The sequence below is a fragment of the Propithecus coquereli genome, unplaced genomic scaffold, assembly GCF_000956105.1.
Source record: "Propithecus coquereli isolate 6110/MARCELLA unplaced genomic scaffold, Pcoq_1.0 Scaffold43, whole genome shotgun sequence".
NCBI lineage: Eukaryota > Metazoa > Chordata > Mammalia > Primates > Indriidae > Propithecus > Propithecus coquereli.
The window spans coordinates 8,875,284-8,881,046 of record NW_012150063.1 but is presented as its reverse complement, the minus strand read 5'-3'; positions in this window follow the sequence as shown (position 1 = coordinate 8,881,046).

The following is a 5,763-nucleotide window of genomic DNA, read 5'->3' as shown; positions in this document are numbered from 1 at the left end:
GTCTTCCCTGACTAGTTTATCTAACAAAACTCTCATCTAAAAATGCTCTCACCTCTCTAACCCAGGATACAACAGGACAATTATGGCAGAGAGCACAAAGTGTGCCTTTTATTCCTTTATTATCAAAATAATGAACTCCCCAGTTTAGCTGGGCATCTGACTGCTCAAATAGATACCACATTTCCCAGATGGCCTTAATTAGTTGTGGCCATTTGACTAAGTTATGGCCAATAGGAAGTGAGAGGAATGAAAACACATCACCTGTGGGTCATCTCCTTAGTGACGAGCCATTTTCCCTGGACATCCTCTTTTTTCCCCACTGGCTGGGAGGCAGACGAGGTGCTGGTGCACTGCCCTGACCATGTGGATGAGAACATCACCCTAGGGCATGGACAGGGAGATTAAAGGAAACTTGGTCCTTGTAGATGGAGCCGCCTTCCATCCCTGGACAGACCAACTCTGGGAGGAAAAAAATACACTTCTATTGAGTACCTGTATTTTCACTCTCTCAGTCACTGAGATTCAGCTGCACCCCAAGCAATAGACTCTACTCCATTTCTCTGTTTCATTTGCTTCGTAACAGTAACTGCTATTTTTATTTGTCTCCTTTATCTGCTTACTTGTTTGTCACCCTTCACTGCAGTATAATTTCCACGGTAGCAGAAATTCCGTGTTGCCTTCTGTATCCCCAGTGGCTGGAACAGTGCCTGACACATAATAGGTGCTCAGTAAATAGTTGTGAATTAATAAATGACTTAGTAATTAGGTAAGTTGTAATTAGTGAATTAGTAACGAGTTCATTTTAATAAATTGTTATAAGGCAACTGAGGAAAGGGATAACTGGATATCAGTGAGAATGTGGCTCTGATTTGAGTCGCCACCATCATCTTTTGGTAAGTCAAATTGTTCTACCTTTGGTGGCATCCCAGCTCCCCTGCAGGAAGCTGAGGCCTAGAGCTGATCTGGAGTGGAAATTATTTATCTCTTCTGTTGATTCAAAAGGGATAGTTAGTGGAATAGGATGAGATGAGAAGAAAAGGGGAAGGTGGGTGAAGGTGGTATTCTTACTCTATCTAGAACTTGAGGTTTATGGGTAGGGTGGCCAGACAATGCAGTGGCCCAACTGCACATGCTGGGAATACTATGAACAGTTATACTGCAGCCACAGGTGCAGACATGGACTGCTTCAGGCAAACCTGAGCCACAGCCTAGCAAAGTATCATCTGACACAGAAAACTTGCCTACTTTCCACATTTGAGGAATGGCATTCTTAGGTGTTTAATGAGTGGCAAGCTAACCAGGAAACACATACATGGTCGTAAGTTTTCTCCCATGACAAGATGTTTTGCTGAGACACAAGTAGTCACCCAGTGCATCAGTTCTCAGGATGTTTCAACTCTAGCTTAATTCCACTTTGACTCATTTATGAACATGAAGTAAAAGTTGGCCAGCAGGCAGCAATACAAAAGAAAAAAATCATTGATTAAAGTTCAAGGTCAGGAAGAGCTTTAGAGCAGCAGAATTGTTTTAAAAGATTTACGTTCAGCCATAATCTGGAGGCAAGAAGAATGCATTTTTAGAACATCCATAAGGTGAGAGGATCAGCTGCCAATTCTTGGGGAGAAATTCTGAACAGAGGGGTTGTAGAAAAAGGAAAAATATGAACAAAAATAGAGGTATGTGAGAGAGGGAAGACAAGGGGACAACTTGCAAAAGGAAAGATATATATATGTATATATATATATATATATATATATATGTGATGAGAAATTTAGTAAGACACCAAAATCGCAGGAACCCATTATGGGTTACAGTGGAGTCCATGGGACTTTATGGGGGGCTCCTCAGCAAGTTTGTGCTGCATGTGGTGTGACACCAGAGCAGTGACATTCCTCCGGTCATTCATCCCATGCATATTGACTGAGGGACTACTGGCCACCAGGTGATGAACTGGGGCGGGGAGGTGGAGCCTTTTATTCTGGTGTCAGGATCAATGTCAATACATTAAATGCACTCAGAGTGTTCACGCGTATGCACACTTGACAGACAGCAAAGAGTCGTACAAATGAGGAACTTAGCCTAGAATGATGTTTGCAACTAAATCTGTAATGAGGAGAAGGCACAGAGGAACACGGTGCCATGGTAACCCTTATTTACCCATCACACCTGGTTCTGCAAGCTTTTTATATTCTAAGGAGAGATGCATTCTCTCTCACAACGAAATTGCAGACACAGTCTGACTCCTATAAAGGCCACATTCATAAAGTGGTGAGATATTTTATATCTGGACTTTACTGACTAATGAAAGTCATTAAAATCCTTTATACTAAATTTCACAGTAATTGGAAAGGGGAACAATTAAGCAGGTGAGAGTTTACTTGACCTTGAATAAAAAAAAGTATTGTTGGGAGAAAATTAGGAAAAGGCAGACTGGGGTTTCTGGTTGAGGAAAATACTACTCGAGTTCAGGAAAAATGATTCATTTTAGAGTAGCCTCCAGATTATAGTGGTCCTCAAATTTTGCCACACATAAGAATGTGCTTCAAATGCAGATGTCTGAGCCCATTCCCAGAGATTCAGATTTAATGAGTTCAGGGCTAGGGGTAGAAAACTGCATTTTTAATAAGTTTCCCAGGTGATACCTGAGCAAGTTATTCTCGGACCATACTTTGAGAAGCACTGTCCTAGAAAAACCATCCCATTACCTAGAAGCCTCTCATGGGACTGCAGAGACCCAAGGCAGGTTTTTGGAAGGAATCTGGCACAAGCTTCCAGGGGACAGGCTGCTGCTGTAGTTTTCCATCCCTAATTAATAGAATCTGGAGGCTACGGTAGCTGGCATGAGATTTAGAGCTATTTTAAACAAGAGAAAACAAATGATATGCAGCTGGAAACTGCTGCCTTGCAATATAAATCCTGCTGCAATTTGCATTCAGTCTCTTACAGATGCAGTGCAGCAACGTGATAGCACTTCCTAAAGCCTGTAATGCTTGAGTGGTGACCTACAAGAATTTGACAAGGACAACCTGCCCTCGGGCATATGTGACCATTATTTTTTCTTAAAGTTACAACCATGTAAATATACAACATGACAAAAGTTAAAGTGTCTCAGCATTTCATTTCAGCAGAGCTCTTATATTTTTCCTGACTGTAGCACAAAATCACCCTTGCATAAACTATGTGTTTCTATTTCACTTCATGGGCAATATTAGAGTCACCATGTTGTATTAAGATTATATCACAGCAGCCTTACCTTTCTGACACTTGTTTGCTGTTTAGTGACACGTGCTAGTGCGGAAATCTGCAGAGAATGGCTGTGGCTGACTTGTAATTCCATGGGGGCTTCTATATTTGCCTTTGTCTCATCTGTGGAACTGCTGAATACACCTGTGGACATATTTAAACTCAAGTACATCGCAATTTCTTGTGTGATACCATGATCTGAATGTTCGTATCCCTCCAAAATTCATGTTGAAACCTAATCCCATTGTGGTGGTATTAAGAGGTGGGGCTTCTAGGAGGTGATTAAGTCATGAGAGCTCTGCCCTCATAGATGGGACTGGTGCTTTTATAAAAGAGGTTTGAGGGGGCCTGCTTGCTCTTTCTTCCATGTAAGGACACGTAGAAAATGCCATCTATGAGAAATGGGCCCTCCCTAGACATCAGATCTGTTGGTGCCTTTGTCTTGGGCTTGCCAGCCTCCAGAACTGTAAGCAACACATTTGTATTGTTCACACATTACCCAATATAAAGTATTTTGTTATAGCAGCCTGAATGGACTAAGATATGGTGGTGTTTGTTTAAAGCACAGCTTCCTGGGCCTCATTCTGTAGTCAAAGAATGAGCATTTTAAACAAGGCCCATAGATGATTCTGAGACAGGTGGTCCACAGATCCCTCTTTGAGTAATCTATTAGATTAGCACAACAGGGAGATGCAAAGAAGTAGGAATTGTGGTCTCTGCAACTGGCACACACAAATATGGGAGAGAAAGTAAAGACATTTATTACATGTAAGTGATCAAGGGACCCCAATAATGGCTAACATTTTATTAAACACATGTACTAGCTCATTTAATTCTTAGAGCTAGGTTTTGTTACTATCCCTATTTACGATGCGGAAATTGAGGCAGAAAGAGGTTAATTATCTTGCCTAGAATCATAACACTATTAAGTAATAGGGTTACATTTAAGCAGGCAGGTCTGCTTCGAAAGCACTTATTCTAACTCCAACACCATACGGACTCCAGCTAGTACACTTTGCTTTCAAAATCCAAACTTGCCAAGTATATAAATTGGTATTTGTAGGTGTTTGCATGTGTGTGTGTGTGTGTGTGTGTGTATGATAATTTCATGTGGCAAGAGTGTTTTCTCAGTTTTCCTTTACAAAATGAATTCTATTTTTTAATCAAAAGAACCAGTTTACAATTGCATTTATATTAAAAATTCAAAGATATCCTGTAGTAAATTCCAGCCAGGCACTATACTTAGCCCTGGGGATATAGAAATAAAGACCCTTGCAGAGCTTACAGTGTAAGGGGAAAGAGAGAGGTGGTCAGAGTCCAGGACAGTGCACAGGGCAGTGTACAGTTTGGTATTGGTGTTGGGATGATGGAGAGCACCATAGCTTTTGGTGGAAGCACAGGGTAGTGCTGGGGTAAGGAGGGGGTCATGCTGTCCAACCATTGACTGGATTCAGATTAGACTGATTTAGGATACTTTATGGAAGAAGTAAGGCCTAAGTGGCAGTTAAAGAATGTATCATGAGTCCTTGAAAATCTGCGACATGCTCCATCCTCCTTTGAGGAAGCTCTTTCCACATAGATTTTTTTGTGCTTTATGCCATGTGACTCTGTAACCCTGCCCACAACCACCTAGACCAGGGATTATTGCCTAACTCAAAGGCAATTGTTAGAAAGAGGGTGATAATCAGTCCATTTGTTTGGGGAGGATGAGTGGAAGATGTACCTTGGAAGCAGCAGCCAAAAGTGCTTGAGGCAAGGACAAGATGTCAAGTGCCCCACTATTCAAAGCATGATCTATGAGTCTGTGCCAATCCACGAACTGTCTGCTATAGGTATATGCAAAGACAAGTACTGGAACTGAAAGTAAGGGTTTAGAAATTGTCACAGCGACTGAGCCGCATCATCCAAGCTTGTGACTAGTGGCTGTATTAGTGATCTATTAATGCAAAACAAATTATCTCAAAACTTAGTGGTTCCAAACCGCAATAAACATTTATGATGTCACACAATTTCTGTAGTTTGGGAATTCAGGATCTGTGTAGCTGGTTGAGGCTTTCTCATGAGGTTGCATTCGAGATGCTGGCTGGGGCTACAGTCATCTGAAGGCTAGACTGAGGGAGAGCGGTCTACTTCCAAGATGAGTCAGATGCCGGCTGGCAGGAGACCTCAGCTCTTTTCCAAATAGACCTCTCCATAAAGGTGCTTGAGTGTCCTTACAACATGGTGACTGGCTTTTCCAGAGTGAAGAGTCTAAGAGAGAGAGAGAACGAGGAAGAAGCTGCATGCTTTTTATGACTAGCCTCAGAAGTCACACACAGTAACTTCTACCACATTCTATTTGTTAGAAGCAAGTCACTAAGTTCAGCTACCACTCAAGGTGAGGCAAGCTGGACTCCACCTTCTTAAGAGAGAAGTGTCAAAAAATTGTAAACATATTGTCATGCCACCACACTATATGTGTCTTGTTGAACAAGGTATAGACAAGTTTGTGTGTCATGGAACTTGCCTAGTGAGACACAC